Source organism: Nipponia nippon, unplaced genomic scaffold (assembly GCF_047370975.1).
Source record: "Nipponia nippon isolate SJK-2023a ecotype South Korea unplaced genomic scaffold, ASM4737097v1 scaffold_7, whole genome shotgun sequence".
NCBI lineage: Eukaryota > Metazoa > Chordata > Aves > Pelecaniformes > Threskiornithidae > Nipponia > Nipponia nippon.
In genome coordinates, this window is record NW_028262391.1 from 51,830,535 (window position 1) to 51,846,609 (window position 16,075).

A 16,075-nucleotide genomic window follows, 5' to 3' on the forward strand; every position below is an offset into this window, starting at 1 on the left:
AGAGCTGTAGTTTCTCAGGCCAAGCACAGAAACAGAGACAAACAATTCATTCTCTAAAGACTTCTTACAACATTACAGATTATAATAGGCCAAATGGGAACAGAGAGCCATTAGGGAAGGGTGCTTGGACACGTAGGGAGCAGCAAGGGCCAGCTGCTCTCCAAGGACAGGGAAGCGGGAAGCTAAGGGTGACCCCAGCAGAGGCAGTGCCCTCACCAGCAACGTGCTGCCCTGACAGTCCCAAACACTGCAAGTGACAAACCAGGTCCAAGGTCCAACCAGAGAGCCTGGACAGGAGCAAAAGGAGACAGGGCCAAAGACAAGCAACAACAAGAGTCCAAAGTCCCTCCTGGAGACAGGGCCAAAGACAAACCTGAAGACAAGTGCCCTAACAACAGAGTTTAGGGGCCCAGGCTTGGGCTTAAGTGGGCTCCTGGCCCATGGGCAGGGCTGTGGGTGGAGGCTGCAGGTGAGGCTTGTCAAGGCCATTAAGACTTGTTAGTGCCCTCAGGGTCACGACAGCACAAAGGTGTTGTGGGGCCTTTAATAATTCTCATGTAAGTATTTACAAAACCCATGTGATTCCTTTCCTCCAGTAAGTAGACAGGAGGGCATATTTTGAAAGCTCCAGAATCTTGTCAAGGACAGAGCAAGCAGAAATGATAAAACTATTAACCTTCTGCTATTAAAAATTTGACATTAAAAACCACTCCTTTCTTAATCCATAAAGTTACCTGTGAGATATTTTTCAATAGGTTTTTTTGTTTGTTTTTTTTTTTTTTACTTAACAAATTGTGGTGTTTTGAATTAGAAACTTATTCGCTTGGCGATAGTTTCATTAAACATATGCATGTCTGTCATGTCTTATCACACAGGTGTAAGTGCAAGGCTCAGGCTCAGGGAGTCCTCTTCAGTGTCCTGAAGTGGCAAGCTTATCTGTGCTATTTACTATTCCAAACCTACTATTTAGGAGAGTCTTTCTTAATGCCTGTCATTTACTACCTCAGCTGACTGCCTCGGAGTACCTAAGAGCAAGCCATTGTCAGCTAGGAGTCCTGCCCGGAGAACTGCAAAATCAACTTGTATTGTTGTTCAGAATTGTGGGTAATTACGTATGCAGAGTGTGACTGTATACAATGGAAATGCGCTTACGTTGTCTTCACAGAAACTAGAGAAGTAAAAATGTAGAAATTTCTTGCTGTCACTACCCATCTGACTTTTGCTGTAAGTGCCTCTGGACTTGGACAGAGAGGATCAATATTTGTTTTGTTTTTTTTTCTAATGCCTACTAGAGGGTTGCTGGTACTTACATTCTGGTTAACTTCAAATGAATGCTGTTACTTGCACAGAGAAAATTACCTCCTCGATTTAGTCATTTCTCTGTGGATTGGCTCACGCTTCCCATGTTAGACATTTCTTCAGCCTAAGGGAAGCTTTTCTTTGATGTCCGGATTTTGCTCGGACACTTAGTAATGCGACGGAGCTCACCAGCCTGCTGACCACCTCTACTCCCTCCAGTTTTTCATTCTCTCTCTTCTATTAGGGGTCCCCAAACAGGACAGCGTATTCCAGGCGTGTCCTCACAAGTGCTGAGTTGTGGGGAATAGTCACTTGATGTGCTGGCCATGCTCTTTCTAATACAGCCCTCTATGCCGTTAACCTTCATCACTGCAAGGGTGCATTGCTGATATGTGCTCAACTTGTCCTCCAGGATCTGCAGTGCTTTTCTCCAGAGGTTTTCACCCTAGCAGTCAGTCCCCAGGTTGTACCAAAGCATGGGATCGTACCGTCCCAAGTGCAGGACTTGGCATTTGCCTTTGTTGCACTTCATGAGGTTCCAGCTGACCTGGCTTGTCAGGACCGCTCCGAATGGTAGCCCTAGCATCCTGCGTGTGACAAACATGGTGTTATACGGAAACTTGCTGAGGGGACGTTCTGTCACTCTGGCCACTGATGAAGATTTACACTTTGTTTTACCTCTCACACCTGAAAAAGTAGGGTTACATTGTGAATAATTGTGAACATGTGTCTAAACGGATGCAGGTCCGGAACTAGGAGATGGTCAAATTCTGCTTAGAATAATAACATTAATGATACATTGATGCTATGTAACATTTTGTATCTGGACTTCTGAAAAAAATATATGAAGGTGGGGACTACACACTGAATGAAAAAGGAGTTCTCAGGCAACCCTCAGTCTGAAGAACAGGATAAAATCCTCCAAAATCAGTAAGTGTGATGAGTTCCCCTTCAGGCTTTTGATGATCCCAGTGGATTAAAAAAGACTGATGATGGTAATGGTACCTGAGCAAGTAAACATGGTCTGTAGCAAACCGGAACAAAGCTGGGCAAACTAGCAAATACTGGGCAAAGATATCAGCTGTGTAACAGAGGTAAAAGGGCAGCAGAAACAGCTGTGAGCGTGATCCTGGGAAGATCACGGTTGGGCAAAGTGCAAATACAGTGCTTGTTAGAATGGCAGATTTCTGAGAAGGGGAATAGCCTCCTATCGTTTTTTTCCATGATGTATACAGGGAGGTGGAACAGTATGTAAATAAATAAGAGGACATTGAGATCGTGCCTGACCCTTCTCACTGTATTTCTCAGACTGGCAAAAATGACCTTACAAGACCATGAACTTTGAGCAGTTAGATGACCAAATGTGTAATGATGTTTTTCTCTCTGCTGTGAGAATTCAAGGTCTTTTCTTCCATCCTCATTCATGAAAATTAGGAGTATCTTCATTGAATGAAATGGAGTTTACTCAGTAAACTCTCACAAAAGTGAGATCAGAGTCAGTACAGAAAATGTCTGTGTCTTGCCTGAAGTCACAGAGCTCGCTGGAGTAGGGAGCAGAACCTGCTTGATCCTGACCTGTTTTCTGTAATAAAATCAAAGAACAGTTCTGAGAGAACTGACAATGGACATGGTGTCTGGAAAGTAAGTGATGAGGAAGGATGCACTTGGAGGAGGAAAACTGACAACAGATTTCAACAGCAGGGAAGTTTTCTGTTGGTAAAAGGAGAAATGCTACAGCAAGTTTACAAATAGCATTAATATTACCGTTGTTTAAAAAATGTACTTTATATAACTTTTAATTAAGCATCACTATATCGCAAGATAGCGCATGCTGTGTTCACAGGGATGTGTTTGTGTCCCTCTCCAGTTACGAGAGGTAGTATATCGCAAATTAACGAAGTAACTCAAACAGCAACTGAATAAACAGGGGAACTTCAAGTACTCTTTTTGTTTTTAATAGCATAGGATGTGATCAAGGATTTTATCCGTGGGAAAGAATATTATTCCTACAGAGTTCTTATGGCAAATACTCTGGAGTTACTTCTGTGCCCTGATCACATCTTCTGTGTTCTTCATGCCTTTGTTTCTGTATTCTCATGCTCAGCAGTGAGTATAATTATGAGTGCCTGTCACTTGTTTAAACAAACGCTTTGTTTGGCAACCTTTATTTTCCTGCTGCTGATGCAGCTGCAAAATTGTGTGCACAGTGTGTTAATTTTTTACCTTTGATGCTATGGTAAGTTTTTTTTCCTAACAAAAAAAAGGAAACAAATGAATGAGATACCAATCTCTCTTGATCCTCACAAAACATATGAAAGCAGCAACTTCCTTAGGAAACAATAGTAAACGAATGCTGATACAACGGTAAAATAAGCTAGATATTTCCTGGAACCAAATGATTCTTCATAACATGACAGAGAAAAATTAGCACATAGATAAAACGCAAGGAAGAGAGAGAGACTGAAAAAAGGTGAGGAAATAAAACACCAAAGAAATATCTTGTTATTTTATTTGGGCCAACAGACTAACAGGGCAACAGGATGTATTTTCATCTATAAAATAAAAAAAACTGAAATTGATATATTAGCACCCTGAAGTTCTTATTCATTTTTATAAGGGGGAAGGAAAATAAGAATGTATTTGAGGTAGGCACTTGAGCAAGTTACCATGGTTTAAATCAGAATACAACTTACAGTGTATCGACTTCCTCCTGGTGCTTGCTCATCGGCAGTTTTTTATCCCATGGTAAAGCGAAGCCTTCATTCACTAGAGGGGGACTGACACTGAATTTCATGACATTATTGCAGAAATATTCGGGTGAGCACATTTTTGAAAGCTCATAAAGGTTAGGAGATTGTGAAGCGCAGGGAACAGTTACCTTTGGGTAAGTCCTTCATGTGTTGGTACTGTGAATTAGAGACTAAGAGCCAAATTTGGGCCTTCTGATTTAAGCACAAAGGAGGTCTCCGCTGTTAGGTTGTGAACAGAAAGATCCTCTTTCTTCTGCTGTTTACCGATGTTTTCTGTCATACTTTACGCTGCGTGAAGAGTGTGTCATATCTGGCTGCGTCAGTCTCAAGGGGAACAAGGGATAGGCTATGATAACAGAAGAGTCTCTTCATCATTTATTGGTGTAATTCAAAATTTTAAAAGGAAACACCCCCTGCTTTGGAAGAAATGATAGGTGAAAAAAATCTAAAATCATATCTCTGGTAAAGAGGGAAAAAACCCCTTACAAGAGGTAGGTTAATTGTATATTCCAGATTGCTGTAATGATCAGAGCGAACAGACTCACTAGCAGAAGGTAGTGCTGCAGCCGTTCTTAGTGATAAATTGCTGTATTATTTTTTTATTATGTTGCTATCTCTGATCAAAGATGTGGACATCAGTTGGATCCTGCCAGTATTTCCTGCAGTTAATTTGATGACTGTAGGTGAATAGTGTAATTGGTTTATGACAACGCAAGTTTTTCTGGTTTGTGTTGTTTTAGCTGAGAAATGATTTACTGGCTATACAGAGAGGAGCGGGATCTCACATCCATAGCAGAACGCGAGTTAATAATCTCTGGGAGGGAATGTACTGATGAGAAAACAGGACAGCTCTTACATCGGATTTGGTTTATGATGGCAAAGGCTTCTACTAGCAACTTTCCACAGCAGGTAGTGCACTGATAGGTGTATCAGTGTTTTTCTGGCTGGGACCTGGCAATTGCTTGAGTGCAGCAAAAACTGTTTGGCAAATCTGTTGCAGGGCAAATCTGTGCAGCAAAGCGTGAAATAATCCTGTGTGAAAAGTCAGTTTATAAGTATTTTAACCTCTGCACTTCCTAATCTGCTTGTGAAGGAAGAGAACACAATAAATAAATCAACAGACTCAGCTGAACAGTTACAAATCTGGAAGCAGAAGCAAGGGTTTTCCTAACGCAGCGGTTGTTAATTCCCAGGCTCGTGGCAACTCTTTAATACTGAAAACACCAGCTTCAGGAGTCACTACGAGCACTTTCAAAGAAACAGACCCTAGGCAGGTGAGCAGGAAGAATTGCCCGTCTCCTGGAGTCTGAAACACGTTAGAAACTGGAGCTTTTGTGACATGCTCTGTTTAATTTCAGACAGGTACAAAAGTCCTGCAGTGGACACCTTGAGTTTGAACATGACAAAGCTACAGAGCCTGAGAACAGCATTTCAAACCAGTAGCCCAACAGCTCCATTTAGCCGTAGGTCTGCAGATGTCAGGGTAGCCAATTACAGCTGAACCAGGGTGGATTCGGTTGCATGTCATGACGCTGCAGAACTGAATTAAGCATCTCATTTAAGGAATATTTTATGCAGAAGTCTGAAAGTCACCGCTGGCTATGCTGAAGCTGAAAAATGAACTATGATGATGGTCTTGTTTGGGCAACACTGTGATATGTAAGGATATAGAAAAATAATCTAATCTTTGTCTTCTGTCAGAGCTACTTGCATACTTCCTCCGTGCTTCCTTTTTGTGCTTTTGCGTATTTTTATCATCCCCAGAAGGTTAACAGAAGGTTTTCCACCTTCGCCCAGTCATTCTGTTCTCACACCAAATGCAGGAACGAAGCAACAGAAGAATCAGTCTGATGAGCTAATTTAGCAAATTCCCACTTGCTGCCTGTTCTTCAGCTGTGTTCTGAGCATGGTGACATTTTTCTCCTCAATATGACAGCTCACATTCAGATCATCCCATTTCAGCGATGCAAGCGCTCAGGAGCCATTTGAGCAGGGAAAAATCTAATGGAGGGACCAGAGAGAGGAGTAGGAAAAGGGAACACGTCGGTGTGCGAATGGCTCGGTGCAGGCGGCTCTCGGGGTGCAGATATATATTTAATCCGTTTGCTGACAGCTCCGCTGGCCAAATCCTGCGGCTACATCGCCTGGCAGGTCTGGAAACGCTTAATAAAAAAAAAAGAGATGTGACGCTGGAGTTTGCAGCAGCCCTGAGATGCTGTTGGAGGAGGAATCGCAGAGCTGTGCCCAGCAGGCCGCGATGGCAGGCCGCGGGACGCCGCCGCACAAACCACAGGGCTGCGTGGTCCCAACGCTGGCACTGTCCGGGGGCATGCGGCAAGACCCCGTTGCGGCGTCCCGGTGCGAGCAAGAGGGTTTTGTGGAGCCCTCGGGGTTGCGTCAGGGCCGGGTGCCTGCCTCAGGGCGAAGAGGGAAGAGAGAGGGGACGTTGTATGGGTGTGTGCGGGTATGGGGGCGTCGTGTGTGAGGTGTGTGGTGCGGACTACAATTCCCGGCATGCACTGCCCCGGCCGCGTGTACTACAGGTCCCGGCCTGCTCGGCGGGGGCGGTGCCGCGGGGCCGACGCGCTGCCCTCTGGGAATTGTAGTCTCTCCCGGCGGCGCGGCGGTGAAGGGCGGCCGCCGGGCCGCCTCCCCCGTGCGCCTGCGCGGGCGCTCGGGGCGGGCGGGGGCCGAGCGGGCGCAGGGCGGCGGCGCCTGCGCGCTGAGGAGAGGGAGATCTCTCGCGAGGAAGGACGCCATTATCGCAGCCGCTCGACAAACACCACGAGAATTCGCCACCGCACACGGTAACCGCGGCGCCCCGCGGCCGGACGGCTGGGGCTGAGCTCCCGGGGGGCCTGGCGCCGGGCGTAGAGCCCTGGCCCTCGCAGCCTTCCCGCTCCTCACAGCGCTGCCCGAGCACCCGGGCCGCGAGGCGGCGGCTCCGGGGAGGGGCCGAGGCCGGGGGGGGGCCGCGGGCTCCCGCCCCCTCAGCCGCACGGGGCCGGGGGGGGGCGACCGGGGACTCGCCTCCTCCCGCCGCGGGACGCCGGAGCCGGGCCCTCTGCGGGGGGCTGCTCTTCGTCGCCTGGCTCCCCGCCTGCCTCCTCGGCGCTCAGGCCCGGGGAGGGGTGTCCCCCCCCCCCCTTATTGGCGCTCCTCAGGGCTGGCCCCTTGTCTGGCTACCGCTGCGGGGGGCCGCTGGTCACCCCTGCGGGGCGAGCGGCGGCCGAGGTGGAGGGTCTGGGCTGTCCCTCCCCGCCAGTGTCCCCGAAGACCGTGCCCTCTCCCCCGCCTCCCCGAGGCTTGCGTTTTCCCGTCCTGAAGGACGGGGCGGGTTTGAGCCTTTCCTCTCCCGGGGCGGCAGGTTTTGGGGAAGGGGCATCGCTGAGCGCCTTCCCTCCCTGTCGCAGGAGGGTGTAAATGGCCGGTGGCACGGGTACTGCCCGTGCCACACCACAGAGGCCACCACACCGATGGCCTCGGCCTTTTCTCTCCGCTGCTTGCAGGTAGCGCTAATGGAAAGGGGCTGCTGCTTTTCACATGCCTGCTAGTGGGGAAAAAAAAAAATAGTCTCCTGAGGGGTGTATGGCGTGTGTGGTCATTTAGTCATAGTAAGGGTTTTTCACGTCCATTGGTTGATATTTTCCAGTCTCTTCGTATTAGTGATCTGTTTGACAACACACTCCGTTTCCCCTTTTTCCTTATTTGCAATTCAAGTGTTGCTTTTTTCCTAGTTTGTTTTTTTTTTTTTAAATCCTTGTGCAGTGGGAAGTTGTGTACTTAACCAAATATAGTAGTTTTATCCTGCTATGGGACATATAGTTTAAGTATCAGTTTATTTTTAGAGCTCTCAAGGGAAGATTTTTGGGTTTTGGTGGGATACTAGCAACTGAGTGACTGCTTCAGTGGAAGCAGCTTTCAAAATGATAGTTTGGAACGATTTTTGCTACTTTTTTTTGCCTTCCGTGTGAGGTTACATTAGGTGTAGTACCCTGTTGATGTCAGGCTTTCAGAAAGCAAGCTTAAAATTTGTAGAATTTTGAGTGCTCAAGCAAGATCTTAAAACAGCAAACAAAAAGCCAAACAAAAAATGCCTTTGTCTTAATAATGTCATAGTAGTGCCTCTTGAAACCATGGCTTTTCTCTGTTAGAAAGTATTAATATATGTTTAAAATGGATGTCCCTAGAAATCGGCCAGAATAACATGAATTTGGTTCTGAAACTGTTGGAGCCTTATTCCGTACATTAAATGACATCTTGGCAGTAGTTCAGTTTTCAAAAATACATGAGAAGATGTTATGAAGAAAGACTGGTTTAATTTATTGAAGAGAGTAAAAAGATTGAGTTTGGATTTGAGAAACATTCCATCTCCTTCAGAGGATGAAAATATTTTGTAACTTTTTTGTTTGTTTTGTAATTTATAATCTCTTTTACAATAACAGTAGCTGGCTTTAATGTCTTAATTATCCAGCCATGCTTAGGTGGTTGTGTGGTTACAGGACAGGCTTTAAATTTTAAGGTTCTTTTAAAGGAGTAATTGATTAATAACATTTGGAGTGATTGAATAATAACGTTAAGAGTATGGTAGTAATATAGTGAGCGCTAATTATCAATGTTCACAGTTGAAAGGGTTCCATCAGCACACGTTCTGCTAAGCATGTTTGAAAAAGGCTTGTTTCCTGCCTGTGCTGTCGTTGACGCAGTACGACATGCTTGTTCTATGCTGGTTTGGACTGATTAGGTGAAGAAAGATAAGCTTATAGTCATCGCTCCATGTAACCAGAAGCGTCACTTATGGGTTTACCTTGATTTTGCAAGGAGTAGTGCTGTGCTGTGGGATTCAGACCCACGTTAATGACAGTAATATGCTCGCATTTGCAAGGACTTGAGGTTGTCTCTGGTCTTTAACTTGAGCTTTTCCCTAAACTTGTAAAGCATCGTGTGTGCAGGAAGAATACGTGCCTTTACATTGTCAGAACTTGAACGTCTTAATACCTTTCATTGAAGAATGCCTTGAATTGAAATTGCTGTGGTGCTCCTTAGAAAGTAAAGACTCTCTCAGTACATTCGTTTTGAGAGGAAGAGATGGGTGTTTCTCTTTGTGCACAGAAGCTCTTGTCCCAGAGATCTACAGAAGCTGTGAAATGAGCAGAACAGCAAGAGCTACTTGTAGGAGGAGACAAAGCAAAGCTAACGATTAGAATTAGAACAACAAAATGTCTATGTATGCTAAACTTTGCCAATAAAATTTTTTTCACAGATTTGATTTCCTTTAGTTTGAAACTTGATATTTAGTTGTTAACTATTGAAGTAATTTTATGTTTTCTGTTTTTTACATATTTATTAAAAGGCTAACCCATAATCTTTTTTCCAAGTAAAAATAAAAAGAATAAAATGTCTTTAAAGTCATGTCAAACACTTGTTTCCTTGCAGTTATAGGTTTTTAAAGCTACCGTCAAGCGCTTAGTTTTGCCTGCCACTTGTTAGACTGCACGTTAAGACGTTAAGCAAAAGCGCACAAAAGGATTAACTTCATAAAATCCTTTGCATTTGGGACTTTAAATAAAATAATTTGTAATGTTGTCTGTTGAACAAAATTATTTTATCTTGCTTCCTGTTTGTAAAACCCTGACTTAGACCACTTAAGGGAAAAATACATTGCGTTCAAATTTCCCTCTGAAAATTGGAGCACCTGTATTTTATGATGCATCTCTCCTACCCATGGAGTGAATTCTTAGCAGCTGTAAAGTTAAAGACCCCTTCCTTCCCCGCTCCTTAGACACAAATGTGTCTGTTACATGTACCAACTGACCTCTCTTTAACATCCTATGAATATATAGGCTTGCAAGTTTAAAGCTGGAGTTACTTACTTTTTTTTTTTTTTTTTCCTAGAGGAGGGAGGGGGAATGGCAAAACAGGGTCAGACTGTACTAATGAAAGTATTTCAGAATGTGAAGAACTACGTGCTCTATGTTTTTCTACTGAAATGATGCTCTTCAGTTTATTTTAATAAGTATTTTTGGTAAGAATTGAAAAATACTAGTATTATCCCTATGTTTTAAAAGAGTGCTAAAGTCTGTTTCAGTAGCTTGAATGTTTCCTTTTTCTAGATAGCTACAGAAGGTAAATATATTAGATGACTTTTGAGTAAGCAGATTACTTGTTGTATATTTTATGTTGGCCATCATGCTTTTTCATAGTAGAAGCCTGTGCCAACATTGGGGTCTGTCCTTGTCCCCCCTGGAATTGCTAGATCAGAAAGTTTTTCCGTGTTTAGAAGATTAGCAGTGTCCATACTAGGAAAAATAAAATGATAAAAAAATATAAATTATACTATTCCATTTTGTTGTCAAAGATTCTGGTTTAGGTAAGCCAAACACATAAGAATAAAGCATTTTGCACAAATTTCCCTTGAACTTGAGAGAGGCGCTTGTCATAGCGCATACTGGTCCTGGGGTGCCTGCTGTGTTTAAACTGAACAGCTTTCCGAGGCAAAGCCTCTGTGTGACGGAGCAAAGCCTTTTTCCTGCAACAAGGAAGTTAAGACTTTCTAATACTGTAACCTTCCAGTTTAATTCCTTCTGTCAGTGAAAAGCGTGCACTAAGCAAGGGCGTCTTACAAAGCACACCGAAGGAGGTCAGGTTTGGGTATGTGTCTTGTTCCCACAACCTGCCTCTGCGTTTATTTTCAGTCTCTGTACGAGAGCTGGTTTTAACATGGTGAATGAATACGATGGTCAGAGGAAACGAGATTCTGGCATAGTGTCCGTGCTCCACTACACAGACCTGACAAATGATGTCGTGTGGGAGAGCGCCCCGTGACATGCACACAATGTCCTGGAGCGGAGGAGAGCAGCAGCTTTGGATGTAGAACAGTTGAGCCAGATGGAAGTGGCTTCTCAACGGTGCTGTTTTCTTGCAAACCAGCATGGGGCAAGGTGTTTTCCTCGGCAGTCTCTGCTGGTTGGGATTTCACTGATGGGGATTTTCATCACGCAGTTCTAGTCCTAGCCTAGCGTGGCGTTGGTGATGTGATGTCGTCATGACGTTGGAGCTGTGCTTGTATTTCCCAGGGAATGCGTGGCTCAAGAGTTGCTCTTGCTTTCATTTTTATCTAGACAGTGACAGGTCATTTCTGCAGTCTGTCTGCTTCCAGAAACACATACAAGCAGTTTTCTGCACTTACTAGAGTTTCTAAATGATCTTTTCCTTGGCTTTAAGCAGAGAATTTTCTGATTCTTTATGATTGAAAAATATGGATGTTGTTAAACTTGGAGATCTCTGTCAGAGCCAGTTTTTAGTTTGGTCAAAGATGTACATACTTATATCTGCCACTGCTGCGATTTCAGTTTGAAACGTACTCTGAATTTACTGATATCTTCAACTCTTTAGAGGAAATAATAGTCTCCAACCTAAATCTGATGTTTATGAAAGTGAATAATTAGGTATTTTTTTATTACTTAAAAAGTCCAGTTCTATCTGCCATAACTTAAAGAATTAATTTTTTTAACTTCTATGCTTTTTCCTCAGAAAGCATGAGATTGTGTTGTGTTTTTTTCCCCATTTGGGTAATTTCTAATAAAGGAGGCTCATTTGACACCCCCCCCCCCCCCCCAATTATCGTACACTTTTTAGCAACATATTTAAAAGTAATCATTTTCTGTTTAAACTAAATTGCAGTGTTTGCTTTGTGAAGTGAAGTAATGTTTGCTTTGGCAGAGTTAGTAATACAAGATGCGTTTTAGGAATTCAGTTGTTCAATCCTTTGGACAGAAGTTTTAACCAGGTTGGTTTTTTTCTATACAGTATGGTTGCTAGCTTATTCTTTGCTCAGCCTTTCTTCTAGGTCTCTTTATAAACCCAGAATAAACGTTGTTGGAAGGTTTGAAGAATCACAGGCTCTTCTGGTAATGTAACTGTTAGCGTGGGGTCTTTGATGCCAGAATTGGTGATGAGCCTTCCTATGGAGTCAGCAAGTCTCGTGGCATACTGGCATGCCTTTTCCCACTGAGGCAGAGCCCAGCCCCGCCGAAGCTTCGTCATTGTGAGGGCTTCTGAAAGAGGGAATCTTCATAGAAGATCTTCTACTCTAAAATTTTTCCTTTGGTAAACATTTCTTATTAAATAATTGCATTGAGTTAATGGCCTTGCCATTTAAGTGGTCATTTAAAGTTTAAAGCACCACCTGTGATACTATTCATTAAGCTGTTTTCTTGAATACAGAAAACTAATTTTTTTTTTATGAGGGGGAAAAATTACTTTGTGATACTGAAATGATTTGACTGGGCTTTCAAAAAACAAACAAACAAACCCACAAAACAAAACACCAAACCAAAACGCTGGGCTTTCAGAGGTACAAGTTGAAAACTTTGCTCATTTCCTTAAAATCTCTTTATTTCCCATCTTTTGATCTTGACTGTATACTTCCGGTCTTGCAAAAAGGGAAATGAATTTAAAATAATATAGATTGCCTAGATTTTCACAAATATCAAATGGTTGCACAGTAAAATAGAGAGAATTAAAGTATTAAGCAGGAAGGAAACTTATGGGATAGCTACTTAATATTGAAATACTTAATGAAGTTACATTAGAGATGCGTGCAAATGCTTTTATCAGGTACATGTAGGTGGTCAATATGCAGAAGCTGTCATTTATTCAGCAAGTTTTAGCAAGTGTTTTAATATTAAAAAAAATTTTTCACCTCCTTCTCTCTCTTGGTAGCATCTGACAGGTTTTTTTTAGAACTGTTATTTTTAGTTGCAACCCTTTTGTTATGATATTTATTTCCCACTTTCCAAAGGGGATTAAAATATTGAATAAATAGCTGATGTCTAGATCTGTTATTCTTCTCATCCATATATTCCTCAGAAAAATCCTTTTGAGTTGAACCAGTAGTTGCACAGAAAGTATCTCAAAGACTTTCTGACCAGCACACAGTGTTGTTAGCTAGAAAGCAGCTACAAATGTGTCATGTATGGTCTTGAAGAACTTCTCAGCTTTTTGGCATCCACTTCACGTGGGAAATTAGAGTTAAAATTTCTCAAAATTCTTTCAGTCTATGCCATTGAGATTTCAAAATGTTTTAATATCGGTACACTTCCCCCCCCCGCCCCCCTAAAAATGAAGTAATGAAACTCAAATTTGATAGAAATTGTATTCTCCAAAGTCTTCCCTTGTGCAAGTTTAGGGTCAAAGATCTGGTGATAAACCGTGTCCCAGTCTACACATCCTTGCTGGGGGAAAACGTGCTCCCGTGATCCGTCATGAAGTAACTTCTGTGTCATGAGCATAACGCAGATCCCTCTGCTGCAAAGGAGGCTCATCTGAAAAAAGACTGCATTCTGATGTCTGTAAAAGATGTTTGTACTGCTTGCACCCTTCCTCCAAGCGATTGATTCCTGGGACTGGAAGAGGACTTCACAGCTTTTCTCAGTCCGCTTAGCTGCCTCTGCAGATCTTTTGCATAGCAGCGGTGAAGCTCATTTGCCATGTTCCGTTGTCCTCCTGCTTGTGAAAGTTACGGTGTGGTGCAAGAACTTTGGGCGGTACCTGCTCCGAGTTAGTACTACGTTGATTTCGTAGCTGGCGATGCTTCAGCTACCGGTGTTTTCTGGAATATTAGCTTTCCAAAGAAAGTTCCCCTCTCCCTCCCCCCACCTCAGCTCTTAATCACTTCTCAGTAAAGGCCCTTTGAGATGTTTAAAAATTGCTGTTGTTTCCTCTCTGTTTCCCTTGCAGGAGGAATAACACCAACTCATTTAAAATAACACCTTTTATTCAGGAACCAGGCAGACACTGCACCTTGGTTTTTTTGGGCAGGAAGGTTGGTTTTTTTTTTCCTCTTTTTTTCTTTCTCAGATGGGAAAATTGAATCCTGAAGAGTGTGTAGGGTGATCCCTTGGTGGACCAGTAGCACACGTCATACTAGACCTGTTGTTGCTGAAGTCTGTAGGGTACTGTGGTCTCTTTCACCTTAGATAAAGCATAACATTTTAATGTCCTTTGAGTTTTGTGATGGAAAATAAGAAACAAAGCACTCAGAATTAAAATACTTAAGTACAATGTTTTGACTGCTGTATAATCCACTTACACTGCAGTATGAAACTTCAAGTTTTGCTCTTTCTCATATATGTAATGTTCTGGTAAGAGCTTTCCGCCTGTGGACAGCGTGACAATGAGTGTGCAGTTGTGTTTCTGTTCCATTCATTTTTCTCGTTCGTTCGTGTTTCAACTAGAAGTAGCGTTCGCGTAGTTTTTGGGTTTGATTTTACCTGTTCAGCAGGAATGTCATTTTGCTAGGAACGTATGGAAGTACTCCTGAATAGGAAATTTACAGGGCCAAACTTAATCTCTCTTTCTGAGGATAGTTTCTAGCATAGAAAGGCCCAAGGGTACAACCATCTGTATGTGAAGACATAGGCACAGTGAGTTAGGTGTGATGTTTTGAGGCATGCTTTGAATCTGACGTTGTGGAGCTGCCTTTGTTAATTGGAGTACACTCTGCAAGCATTCAAGTTGTGCTGATAATCTCACCAAAAATATGTCCATTCCCAACATCTGCAGGATGTTTTGGAGTTTACTGAGGCACAAAAGAAAAATTTATCAGTGTTATAGTTTTTTGTAAAGATCTAAGATCTGCCCCAAATAATTCTGGTTGTGTTAGGCAGTGGTTTGACACTCCTAAAGTTGATATGAAGTATCATAGAAAAAGAGGTTAAGAGGTTATAAAAAAAAAAAAAAAAAAAAGTAGTAACTTCTAACTTCAAATGAAGGTACAGTTACCCAGAGTTCAAAGGACATCTGGACTACCCATCTCAAAAAAATTCTAATTGTGGGTAGAAGTTCTTTGAGGCTGGGAGACACTTTTATATAAATAACCTGAAACTAATTCTGGAAGTTTGTTCTTTGAATTTAAGTACTTGCAGGTTTTTTTTGGAGCTGTTATCAATAAAGATTCTCTATCTAGTGGATGAAACCAATAAAACAACATCGCTACATCTGGTTCTGCATACTGCGTTTGCTGTCCGAGCAGTTCTTGTTTCGTATTTGCTGGTTTTCAACCATACATACAAACCGTGCCTGGCATCGGTGACCTGTGTCCTACAATAATTATACTGTGATGCAGAAAACTGGCCTCTGCCTTAAGGCACTGAATCTGCAAACGCTTATGTATATCCCGTCCATATGGGTAGTCTCATTATGGGTTTATATGTCTGTAAAATTAAACTCAGACTTTTTTGCATGTCTAAGCACCTGAAAGTGTAGTTGTAATAGGTGTTAACGCGTCCTTCCTAGCTCGCTTGGGAATAATTATATCAAAGATGTGGCAGCGTGGGTGTTGGCACATGACAGCAAGAGCAGCGTTTATAGAAGGTCCACAGAGAATTTGTGCTGAGTTGCTGGTGTGTGTGGCCACACACTCAACGCTGTCGTTCCTTGTGCCAGCGCCTGTTAAGCTGGTATGAGTACACGGGAAAGCAGGACAGTGGTATTTCTGTTCTAGTTTGTTGTACAGTGTGTTAGGATTGTGGCCAATGGCAGTGGATTAGAAGAGTTAGAAAAAGGCATCCAAGCAAAACAGCGGCTTGTACCAGGTGGAATGAAAAAAAAAAAAAGGGGGGGGGGGAATACTTCTAGAAGCAAAACAATAATAATAATAATGTGAGCTTTCATAGCAAAGTTTGAGAATTTCTGCCTCCCTGCAAGATTTTGTACTCCGAGATCCTTTATTCTTGGAGCAGCTGTTTCCTTTTTTCTGTTGCTGTCTGTGTTTTAAGGACTTGTACTGGAGTCCATCAGCATAGCATCTCTGTGAGTGATATTTACGTTATATATCTATCTCCAGAATGTTATGGCTGCTGTCCGTGCTTTCACAGATAAGGAACGTTTCTCATGTGTTTTGGGAAGATAGACTTTTTTTTTCCTGATCTTTGGCTGAACCAAAGATGCCTGTAGATTGTTACACTAATTTTTTAAATTGTTAAACGCTTGTGTAGTTTTACTATGAAATTTACTTAAAACAC

The 16,075-nt window shown here is 42.8% G+C and overlaps 1 protein-coding gene across 7 annotated transcripts in view; it reads left to right on the forward strand.

Annotated features, from left to right (window-relative positions):
* Positions 1-6,717: 6,717 nt before the first annotated feature.
* BANP (BTG3 associated nuclear protein) overlaps positions 6,718-16,075 on the forward strand; it is a 155,042-nt gene continuing 145,684 nt past the window's right edge. For 5 of the 7 annotated variants that reach the window (XM_087739724.1, XM_087739727.1, XM_087739728.1 and 2 more), the window contains exon 1: positions 6,718-6,856. The gene's annotated coding sequence lies outside the window, so the exon portion shown is untranslated. Of the gene's footprint in view, positions 6,857-13,790; positions 13,876-16,075 lie in introns of those variants that run through there. The other 2 variants (XM_087739725.1, XM_087739726.1) reach the window with 2 other exon arrangements.